General features: G+C 43.7%; 1 protein-coding gene across 2 annotated transcripts in view; it reads right to left on the bottom strand.

Moving 5' to 3' along the window:
• TMOD2 (tropomodulin 2) overlaps positions 1-6,936 on the bottom strand; it is an 87,855-nt gene extending 80,919 nt beyond the window's left edge. Inside the window, exon 1 of one of the 2 annotated variants that reach the window (XM_069982909.1) lies at positions 6,836-6,936. The gene's annotated coding sequence lies outside the window, so the exon portion shown is untranslated. The remainder of the gene's footprint in view (positions 1-6,835) is intronic. The other variant, XM_069982898.1, reaches the window with a different exon arrangement.
• Positions 6,937-12,151: the final 5,215 nt, after the last annotated feature.

Below are 12,151 nucleotides of genomic sequence, written 5' to 3'. Positions count from 1 at the left end.
GAAATGTACGTTGGATTCTTTACCATGCCAGATTTACGGCAGCACCTTCTGTCACCATAAAGGTCTGTCTGAAAACTAACCCTTTCTAACTTATTTTTATTACATGGCTCGATAATCGTACATGCATTGCTGCATGGACATTGTTAGCGATGTCCTTGTAGCCCTTGCTTTATATAGAAAATATGTAGTCATGCTTACCTCTCCACACTCCTCAGGTGTCCCCATGCCATGTCTTTGCATCCCCCACTGACCGTTGTTGCCACCAAACCCGTCTCGGCAGTGATAGCCCGCTCAGCCTATCACTAACTTAACCATCGGCTGAACAATACAAGACCAGTGACTGATGATCAGTGGCGGTCTTTGGCACCAAGCATCCCAAGCGATCGCTTGGGGCCCCCAACATCCAGGGGGCCCCCACGCCCTGCTCTTGTGCTCAAGACCGCTGAACAGGGCCGCTGCACCTTTCGCTGCTGCCATCTGAACTGTAACTATGAGCACTCGTAATGAGCGCTCATAGTTACATGCAGCAGCACTGACAGGGCGGGAGACATTGGCTCCCTTCCTGTCAGTCGCTCTTGTGGCCGCAGGAAGGGTTTTCCCTGCGGTCACAAGTGGCAGCTTTGTCCTTGTGGTTCCGGCGCTCCAGTGACATCACTGGAGCATTGGTGCCAGCACAAGGGGAGTGCGATCTCTTGTGATCGCAAGGAAAACCCTTCCTGCGGCCACAAGAGTGAAGAGAAGAGGAGACGCCTGGACCCAGGTGAGTATAAGTGTTTGTTTTATTGTGTTATATACTATATGGGAGGGGGAGCACACAGGGGTCTGTTTAACTGGGGGAGCGCACATCGGGGGTCTATATAAATGGGGGGAGCACACAGGGGGGCTATATAACAGGGGGAGCACACAGGGGGGCTATAGACTACTGGGGCTTCACAGAGGGGTCTATATACTACTGGGGGCAACCCACAGGGGGTCTATATACTACTTGGGGCAGCAGAATGGGGTGTATATACAGCTTGGAGAGCACACAGGAGGTCTATATCCAAGTGGGGGAGCACACAGGGGGGCTATATACTACTGGGGGAGCATACAGGGGTCTATATACTACTGGTGGGGCACACAGGGGGTCTATATACTACTGGGGGAACATACAGGGGGTCTATATACTACTTGTGAGGCACACAGGTGGTCTATATATAACTGGGGGAGCACACAGGGGTCTGTATACAACTGGGGCAGCACACAAGGGGTCTATATAATACTGGTGGGGCACACAGGGGGTCTATACTACTGGGGGAACCACACAGGGGGTTTATATACTACTGGAGGAGCACACAGGGGTCTATATCCAAGTGGGGGAGCACACAGGAGGTCTATATCCAAGTGGGGGAGCACACAGGGGGGCTAAATACCCCTGAGGGAGCACACAGGGGACCTATATACTAGTGGGGGAGCACACAGGGGGTATATACACAATTGGGGGCAGCACACAGGGGGTCTATATACAACTGGGGCAGCACACAGGAGGTCTATATACTTCTGGGGGAGCACATAAGGGGCTATATATAACTGGGGGAACACACAGGGGTCTATATACTACTGGGGGAAGCAAACAAGGGGTATATACTACTGGGGGCAGGACACAAGGGGCATATACTATTGGGGGCAGCACACAAGGAGTATATATTACTGGCGGTAGCGCACAAGGGGTATATACTACTGGGGGCAACACACAGCGGTCAATTGTTTTGGAACTCGTGTCGAGGGGGGGCCCCAGACATAACTTCGCTTGGGGCCCCAGAAATGCCAAGACCGCCCCTGCTAATGATAATCGTTATCTTTATTACACTGAGCCATACCTGCCTGATGTAATAGGGCCTTAAAGGGGTTATCCACTTAGGGTCATGCTAAACATTTCATATAGGAAAAGGAGGCTAGCACACACTAAGCAATTCAGATAAATCTCCCCGGAGGCTGCACTATTTCTATCTGCTGCCATGGATTATCAGGTTTATGATGATCTTTCTGACTCCCCCAACTAATCCACCTGCATAGAGACAAATATGGATTTACATGTGACTAGCTGACTTGATTTGAAACATTAGGAATGTATAAATGTACATTATATCTAAAACCACTACAAGCAATAAATATGATACAACAGAAACAAGGACTTGGAGCTGGACTCTGTTCTACAGAAATGTACGTTGGATTCTTTACCATGCCAGATTTACGGCAGCACCTTCTGTCACCATAAAGGTCTGTCTGAAAACTAACCCTTTCTAACTTATTTTTATTACATGGCTCGATAATCGTACATGCATTGCTGCATGGACATTGTTAGCGATGTCCTTGTAGCCCTTGCTTTATATAGAAAATATGTAGTCATGCTTACCTCTCCACACTCCTCAGGTGTCCCCATGCCATGTCTTTGCATCCCCCACTGACCGTTGTTGCCACCAAACCCGTCTCGGCAGTGATAGCCCGCTCAGCCTATCACTGACCTAACCATCGGCTGAACAATACAAGACCAGTGACTGATGATAATCGTTGTCTTTATTACACTGAGCCATACCTGCCTGATGTAATAGGGCCTTAAAGGGGTTATCCAGCACTACAAAAACATGGCCACTTTCCCCCTACTTTTGCCTCCAGTTTGGGTGGGGTTTTGAAACTCAGTTCCATTGAAGTAAATGGAGCTTAATTGCAAACTGCACCTGAACTGGAGACAACAGTAGGGGGAAAAGTGGCCATGTTTTTGTAGCACTGGATAACCCTTTTAAAGGAAATGTCTGACGGTAAAATGTCAGTGGTAAAATAAAAAAAGACACTTGACTTATCTGTCCCTGTGCCTGTGTTGTGCCACATGACCAGGCTCCCATACCTCGCCGGGTGTCATGACCCAGCTGAAACGTCAAAAGGGAGCGGGATTAAGCCTGCTAAGCCTTTCAGTGATTGCAGAGATGTCCCGCCCCAGTAACTGACTCGCTAAGCGGAGCATCCCTCATATGTAGTCAGAGGGGAGCTAAGAAGACAGCCAGCTGGGGTCCAGGAGCGGGATGCGGCGCTGTGCGGGCGCCAGGACAGGTCAATATGACCTTTTTTATGTTCCCCCGACCCCAGCCCAAAATACCTTTTTTTGCCTCCTCCCCGAACTTCTCCTTTTAAGACTATGTTCACATTTGAGATTGGTTGGAGTATACATAGGAAAACCTGCAGAACGGTATGTTGACATGTACCATGGCGTGCCCATGCAGGATCCACTGATTTTAACCAATAGCGACTATGATTGTTCCATTTACAATTATATTTCATTCTGGCTACAAACTGAGCATTATATGACCTAGTCTGCACACCCAGGGACCACCAGTCCCCAACTGGTGGCATCATTGTGTGAATTTACTGTACGCACCAACACTGTGGTGGTTTGGAAGAGCAGTCCTTCCTCCGTAGTACAGCCAACATCATATGGAAGACTTTATACTGACAAGCATCCTCTCATAGGTCATAATACATACACTAAACACGGTCATTGTAATCATTACAGAGGCGCCAATATTAATGCGCCTGAAAATATAACGAAAATTGTTAGGTGTTAGTATCTGACTTAAGACACCATAAAGTTCTTGTACTACTCATTGATCCTAAGATCCTGCTTTAGAAAAATAGTAAATAAAATTTGGCAATAGAGGCTTGTGAATAGGATAAACCATTGATCATCTTGTCTCCTGTACTATATATTTTTTTAAAACTACAACTCTAGCTTCACTACACCTGCTTCTACTGTTCCCATCTATCATCAGTGACATATCTGTTCTCAGCAGTGGCTGGCTGATTCCTTGACCCCACTCTGAGCCATGTTCCTTAACAACTGCCTAGTTAGAGATGCCAATCATGTACTCCCTTCTTTTCCAAATCAACTGGCATCTTTTGAAGTCTATGAAGAAACTAGTATTACAACAATGATCTCATTGTCAAATGTGCTTAGCATTTCAGAATTGAGGTATCATTATTATAAATAACGCTTCAATGGTCACATTTATGTAAGACTGTATAAAATAACAGCTTTCATGATCTTTTTATGAAAATTATGCTTTTCAAGTGTCATGCTTTGTTTAAAAAAGTTCTCTGAACTTACTAAAAGTATTTCAGGGAGACACAAAAGTTACTGTGGGTGCTTCTCTGTGCCTTCTGAAATGACACATTTTTTATGGATTTTTTTTAAACAGCCCCTCTTCGATAAAATGGAAGAAGTATAACACCACAAACTTTTTTCACCAACATACCAATGATGGTCTCCAGTAATATCTCCTCCCCACAACCAGATTCCATCAAAAAGTTTCACAAGTTCCAGAAATAAAATGGAGATAAAAGCATGAGGAATATCATGGCACCAGCTTAAGGAAGTTGACCGGAAAAATCTTTAACTATGCATACTGCCTCCCTGTGCTTAAAACGAGTCGTACTTACCCACCCACCCACTCCCGCTGTGCAATCTACCGTTTCTATTCTGCTGAGTTCTGCTGACATCCCTGACATCTGTGACTGACTGAGCGAGGCATCATCGGAAGTCAGCAGGAAGAGAACACAGCCAAGACCAGAAGATCACACAGTTGGAGCAATGAGAGAAGCTGGGGAGGTAAGTATGGCTCGTTTGTTGCTTTACAATACAAGGAGGCAGTATGCATAGTTTAAGTTTTCCTGGCAAACCTCTTTAATCTTGGCAACAAACAGATTTCTAAGAGCATCACAAAGTACTCCAGCTGAAAGACTATGGAAGGGAATACACTAAGACTGGCATTACACAAACTAGGATTAAAGTGTACCTGTCATTTCATCAGGTGCCCTGCTCCAAAAGGTGAACCTCCATTCTTTGCTGCTAAAATGATGACTATACAAAATTGCCATGAGTTCCATAGAATTGCATTGCATTGTATTAAAAGACTATAGGACAAATCCACATACCACCAGCTTTTGCAGCTGAGAACAAAGGTGACAGGATTTAGCGTTTTTCAGTGAAATCCGTTGAAATTAGGTTCAATATATTTATTAGATGTATGCCTCTTAACATTCTTCATATCTGTGACTGCCCTGTACACTTCCGGTTGAAATCTATACCAACTAGGAGATACTGAAGATTGCAGCCTAAAACTGGTGGGTGCGGTAGGTCTTGCCCCTACACACCTCCACACATTTAGAAAGTGTAAAAACCGCAATGTTGCTAATTCTTGGTCTGCACAAAAATCTATAACTTTTTGAGGCTGAAAAGCCATAAACATTTGATAACCTCACCAGATTCCTATGGGTGGAATTTATCATTGTCCTCCCCATTATACTTTGGTAGAATTTTTACCATTTTTTCATAGCCATCTACACATCCTACTATAATTATTATGCATTTCTACCATTTTTGGACACATTTGCACCTTGCTCAACAGCTTTCTGACTGATGTTGGTGGCATGGCTTAGCTAGTGTGAGGTTTTTAGATATATGTATTTTTTAAATATCGCAAGTTTTTTCACAGTCTTGTGTCAGTCCATGAGTGGTGTAGAGCCCCACAATGCCAAAAAGTAAAAATTGTGCTAAATTCACCATACATTGCACATTTGACAAAAGTTCAAGGTAGAAAAGTAAAGGGAAAATGACACAAATAATACTCCCCCCCCCTTATGATGTTCTTCAGCAGTGGTCTCCAACCAGTATGTCCTGAAGGTCAGCAGACAGCCACAGGTGGGAGACCAGTGCTCTACAGGATGCTGATAACATTTCTGGCTATAAGGAGATTTTTTCCTTTTGTTGTATTGATTTACCATATCCAATGCCATAATAATAGCAGTTAAAAGTTGCTGGCGATGCATGATATGACCTTCCAGTACTGCCATTAAACATATGTGTTTCCTGCAGTTATTGATTTGCTGGAAAGAATCACATATGGTACCTGCATTATTGAAGGCTACATGAGTGGCCATGATACAAGTCCAGAGAGTACCTTCTGTTTGTTTTAATGGCCAATTATTCTAATATAGTTATTCCAATATTATTATCTTCCCCATTTAATAGGAATAAAGAGGGAAAACCCTCTTTATTCATATTAAACGGTTAAGATAATAATAATCCAGGAGGGGATACAGTAGTATAAATAAGAGGCAGATGGGAAAGCACTGCAGTGACAACTTGTGTTCACTATGTACAAGCATGAAGTGGCGTTCAGGTTTGAGAAATCACTAGGTCATGCTGCAGTATATACCCATCTTGCTGCATATACCTTATTTTCACTACCATGACCAGTGCATTGTGTGTGTGTGTGTATGTGTGTGTTTCTTATGAATCAAGTTTATATCTATAGCATGGCAATCCTTACATCACATTTGTGGAAGAGGATGTCATCAAGGATGGGGACACATATTCACCTAGGGAGTGATGATATGATTGCTCTGCATGTTGTGTGGAGCTTGTAGTATATGAGATAGTAGGAATAGAGTGTGTTACTCATTCAGCGCAGCCTGATGGAGAGCACAACACACCCAGTTTCCATCCTCCACAATACACAGCAGCTATCTGCACCACTGACTGTGCCATCATGTACTGTGCCCATGCACAGTTACTGGGCACCATATGCTGCACATAGTAGTGCAGTCCTTCTATATCCAGACACATGCATTACTTCCCAGTCATTATCACTATGCCCTTCCAGCTGTCATCCTATTACACAGGTGCTGCAGACATGCACAGAAGAGGATTAGCACTCACCTCTGCATTCATTTACAATATTGCTATATAATCTACATTACATGCACACAAACAGCACGATGTATGCAAAGAAACATCACCGACCTTACCCTGCAGCCTCCCTGTTATCCCTTCCAGTGAGTGATGACCAGCAAGGCTGCTGCTTCTGTCCTCCGGCCGATAGGTGGCGACATTCTGACAGTGGGTACAAAGGATTGACGAACAGATTACACAGCTGCCATCTTTACTTAGGTATGACTGAAGGAAGGGAGGGACTAGTTTATTCAGCTATATTACTAAGGTTTATCACACATATTTCTGTATGAGGGGGAAGAAAAGAAAGAACATTAGTGCAGAACAGCTTCTGTCCCCTGTGTGTGATGAATGTCCGCACTGTTTCCAGTAGTAAATATGGCTGCCTGGGAGATGCATGACGTCACACTATGATCCTTGGCTGAGCTCGGTGTCTCCCTCCCATCCTCAGCATCAGGGCACGCCCACTGTATCCTACCTCGTGTCTCCAGCCCCCTCTATGCACAGCCTCTAAGCCCCCTCTCCCCATCCCTCCCTCAGTCTCTGCATCCTTATACACAATACGTGGATGTGTCTGTATATGAGTTATAACATCTAAGGAAGCTCGAATCTGGCTTGGCTGTGCTGGCACTGTTAGTTCTGCACCTAAATACCTGATATCAAAGTATATAGGTTATCATACAGTATGTACAGGTGTAGATAAATAATATATATATATATATATATATATATATATATATATATATATATATATATATATACATGGTTTGTGTGTGCATGTATATCTATGTGCATTGCTGTATGTGTGTATATATCTATAGCTTTATTTATTTTGATGTAATATACAGTATATACTTTCAGGGGCTTGACTTTGCTTATATTTTGCTACAATAATTATTTGTCATTTTCCTTGGTGCGGTACAAAGTGGCTCTGCTGAAATTCAGGTTGTAAGCTGCTGACACTTTTAGCTGTTAGGGCATGGAGACACCCAGTACCTTTCATATATCTGTCTGTGCTTCCAGAGTCGGCTGGAAGGTAAGCCCTGACTGTCAATCAAGCAGGGATATCCATGGGAGGACACTGGAGAATAAAAGCCTTTGTTTTAATTATAGAAGCAGAGACAAATATATGAAATATACCATGTAGCTCACTGATCTAACAGCGCTCTAATAGTGTCACCAGTTTGGAGTCTGAATAGCAGCTAACAGATTCACTGGAAACTGAATTCTTGGTTGAGGTGATAGCATTTGTATCAGAAGAATTGAAGCTCACATACTGTTTACTAGTTTGGTGGTCAGACAACTTATCCAGTATCCTCTTATTTGAGGGGAGTGGCTGCCTCCATTTGGCCCATGCACTCCACCCATCCCAACCCAAGTGTAATATGGCTGGAGATTGCCTGGATCCTGCATGCCCAGTGTGTAGGCTTATTGGCACAAGAGATGCCACAGTACAGTGTAGGTTCCATCCCTCTGAGGTTACCTTAACATGGCGGGATGGTACACACTATTTATCAAATGGCGTGCCAGGGATATCATTTATTTCTGTGTCCCATAGCAGTTTTACAATCCTAAATATCTGTATTAACCATATGTCTGCATTTGCAGTGTGCTCTTGCACGTTTCTGTTTTTATGTCATCAGACATGTCAAAAGGTATTTCTAGTAGAGGTATTTTTTAAAGCAAAAAAGTACAATTTCCTCTACATCTATTTAGGTCAACTGAAAAATATAAAAGTTATGGCTAAGGGAGAAAATAATTAAAACATCACAAATCACTGTGTTAGAAAGGAGTTAAAATGGTCCCATTTTTGTTTTGCCTGTTTTCAGATGGTGGCCAGGAATGGCTAAAATATATTGTGTTCCAAATTCCTCTTTCCTCTTTAGATTACAAGGGTTATTAAATGTTTTGCCTCTAGGAGAAACATTTCCAAACTATGTCCAATGTACATGTAAAATCTCTTGAACTCATCATTCCCAGCTGCACTGTGGTTACTCTGGCTAGGACACCCCCACAGGAATTCCAGATACGATTTTCTTGTGTAACAGGACAAGAAATGAAACAATAATTGTGTTTTACTGCCAAGTGGGTATAAATCTCTATCTGTACAAATCTATGTTTAGAAATATGAGATACTAAAGATTTAAAGGGGTTATCCAGGCATACAAAAACATGGTGGCTTTCTTCCAGTAACAGCACCACTCCTGTCCTCAGTTTGAGTGTGGTTCTGCATCTCGGTTCTGTTTTTGCAAGAAAGTAGTTGTGTATTTTTTTTTATAATTTTGGATAACCCCTTTAACGCAGGATTCAAGTTATAGCAAAGACTAATCTTACTAATGATTTTACTATACCACCAAACCATGACCTATATTATACCATAGCCACTACACAGAGACCTTATAATATTGACATGCTGTTAATAAACATCACTCTACAAGGACAAATAGTACCACCACAAAGTGACCATATTATAATTACACAGGCACTCTGCAGCCCATATTAGTGTTTACTATACAGTTAGATCTCATGACCCACAGTTAGGGTGGTATTACACGGAACGATAATCGGCCGAATTGGCCCGATTCGGCCGATTATCGCTCCGTGTAATAAATGCAACGATCAGCCGATGACAACGATCATCGGCTGATCGTTGATATAGGTTAGAACCTATTTTCGTCGGGCGCCGACCGCGCACCGCTGCGTGTAATAGCGGTGCGTGGCCGGCGACTAACGATATACATTACCCATCCATGTTCCAGGGCTGCTCCTGCCGTCCGCTTCTCCCTGCGTCCCGCGCGCGCTCTAGCGTCACAGAGGCCTGTCAGCTGATAGGCCGCTCAGCCAATCACAGGCCGCGGCGGTCCCGGCCTGTGATTGGCTGAGCGGCCTACCAGCTGACAGGCTGCTGTGACGCTAGAGAGCGCGCGGGACCCCCGGGAGAAGCGGACGCAGGAGCAGCCCTGGAACGTGGATGGGTAATGTATGCCAGTTTAGCAAGGGCTGCAAGGACATCGGTAAGGATGTCCTTGCAGCTCTTGTCAAACGATTATCGGGCCGTGTAATAGGTCCAGTAAACGAGCAACGATCTAGCAGATCGCTGCTCGTTTACAGGTATTATCGGGCACTGCTCGGCCCGTGTAATACCACCCTTAATGTCCTGTAAAGCCTCCATGTCTGGATACTTACCACAAGTGCCACGCTGCTTATTATCTTAAGGCCCTATTCCACCAACAGATCTGACGACAGATTATCTGCCAAAGATTTGAAGACAAACCCAGGAGTGGATTTGAAAAGAGGAGAAATCCAGTCTTTCCTTTATGACCTGTTCTCTGTTTATAGTCTGTTCCTGGGTTCGGCTTCAAATCTTTGGCAGATAATCTGTCGTCAGATCTGTTGGTGGAATAGGGCCTTTAGTCTTGGTCCTGCCTGCTCCTCTGCAGCACTCCTTGCTCATCCCAGGTCCACTGGCACCTTCACTCCTCCCAGCCTCTGCTGCTTGTTTCTGGCTGCCCTGCAAAGCCCGCTTTGTCCAATAGGGTGCGCGTGTAGCCACTTGCCTGGGATTTAAAGGACTATTGTGTGTCCCCCTTTTTCTGCCTCCACTAATCCTGTTCCCCCTGTTTCTCCTTACATCTAAGCTGCCTATTCTGATCCTGCAACTGATTGTCTACTCTGCTGATTCTCTTGTTGACCCGGCTTGCTGACTACGCTCATTTGGCCTGTTGTCCAGTGCCTTGCAGCAGCACTATCTGTTTCTTGAAGCCAGCTGCCTCCCACACTGAGTCCATGCTTCTTGAACAAGCTGGTGCCCTCTTGCCGCAGAAGTCCAGCATTCGCATCCAGGAGCAGGAAGAAGGGTGAAAACGTAGAGTACACCTAGACTCTGCTCCCTGGTGTGGCCAAAAGCCAAAACAGTTCAGCAGCACAGCAGGTCCACACTAGTATGTTATATGTCCTCTCTGAGTATTGTGGTTCCCTGTTTTATCTTTTCCAAGCTATAAGCCTTAAAGTGTAACTGTCATTTTTTTTCCTTTTTTTTTTTTTGCAGAAATCAGTAGTATAAGTGATTTTAATCCTTAGAGGACCGGGCCAATTTAAATTTTTGCGTTTTCGTTTTTCCCTCCTTGTGCTTAAAAGGCCATAGCACTTGCATTTTTTTCACCTAGAAACCCACATGAGCCCTTATTTTTTGCGCCACTAATTGTACTTTGCAATGACAGGCTGAATTTTTTCATAAAGTAAAAATTAAATTTGTGGTGAAATTTAAAATTGAAATTGAAAATTTATTTGTTTTTTTATCGTTTTTACGCCGTTCGCCCTGGGGTAAAACTGACTTGTTATGCATGTTCCTCAAGTCGTTACGATTACAACGATATGTAACATGTCTAACTTTCATTGTATCTGATGGCCTGTAAAAAATTCAAACCATTGTTAACAAATATATGTTTCTTAAAATCGCTCCATTCCCAGGCTTATAGCGCTTTTATCCTTTGATCTATGGGGCTGTGTGAAGTGTCATTTTTTGCACCATGATGTGTTCTTTCTATCGGTACCTTGATTGCGCATATGCGACTTTTTGATCGCTTTTTGTTACAATTTTTTTCTGGATTTGATGCGACCAAAAATGCACAATTTTGCACTTTGTTTTTTTTTTTGCGCTTACGCCGTTTACCATGCGAGATCAGGAATGTGATAAATTAATTCGGCAATTACGCACGCGCAATAGCAAACATGTTTATTTATTTATTTATTTTTATTTATAACATGGGAAAAGGGGGGTGATTCAGACTTTTATTAGGGGAGGGGGCTTTTTATTGATAATAACACTTTTTTTTTTCTTTTACACTTATACTAGAAGCCCCCCTGTGGTTAGGGTTATTCCCCCTGGGGGACTTCTAGTATAAGCACTCTGATCTCTCATTGATATCTATGCTGCATAGATATGCAGCATAGATTGATGAGATAGGCACATTGATTGCTTCCGGCTGCTGCAGCTGCGCGGCCCCGCTCTGAACACATGGAGGCGGCCCTGGACATACGGGTACGTCCAGGGTCGCCTAAGGGTTAAGAAACTCTATAATAGGGTTTATTAGGCAAAAAAAAAGCCTCTTTTAAAAAGCACTTTCCCAGCCTCCACCCTCACTTCTTATCTGTTCATTATCAGGCAAAGCTGTCTTCATTACAGAGAAGCAAAGTGAAGACAGGTTCTGCTGTGTCCATTATATCCTATGAGGGGGGAGGGGCTGAAAGCGATGAGTGAGCAGGAAGAATAAAGGAAAAATTTCACTTTTCAAAAAAGTTACGCTTTAAGGCTAGGTTCACACTATGTAACTGTGCGGCTGTATTTTTTATGCGGCTGTAAATGTGCGGATGAAACTCCGGCCGTGG

Source organism: Dendropsophus ebraccatus, chromosome 1 (genome assembly GCF_027789765.1).
Source record: "Dendropsophus ebraccatus isolate aDenEbr1 chromosome 1, aDenEbr1.pat, whole genome shotgun sequence".
Classification (NCBI taxonomy): domain Eukaryota; kingdom Metazoa; phylum Chordata; class Amphibia; order Anura; family Hylidae; genus Dendropsophus; species Dendropsophus ebraccatus.
Note: the sequence above shows the minus strand (reverse complement) of the source record. Positions and strands in the feature narration are given on the sequence as shown.